Genomic DNA, 269 nt, shown 5'->3' with positions numbered 1-269 from the left:
TGGCCATCACCAGAATGTCCTCTATATTTGTGAGTCTGTTTTTACCATAGATTTTTTAAGACTATAGCTTTGTAATATAGATTGAAGTCCAGTACCATTATGCCTCCTGCTTTATTCTTCTTTCTCAAGATTGCTTTGGCTATTGAGGGTCTTCTGACCACAGAATTTTAACTCAGGGTTGGCATAGGTGCTGGGAGGTGAGACCTCTGGCAGGTGGGACAGTCATGGAGAAGGAGTAATGAAAACAGGATTCACTTGACTTCTAACCT

The sequence above is a fragment of the Pteropus vampyrus genome, unplaced genomic scaffold (genome assembly GCF_000151845.1).
Source record: "Pteropus vampyrus isolate Shadow unplaced genomic scaffold, Pvam_2.0 Scaffold561, whole genome shotgun sequence".
Lineage (NCBI taxonomy): Eukaryota > Metazoa > Chordata > Mammalia > Chiroptera > Pteropodidae > Pteropus > Pteropus vampyrus.
Note: the sequence above shows the minus strand (reverse complement) of the source record.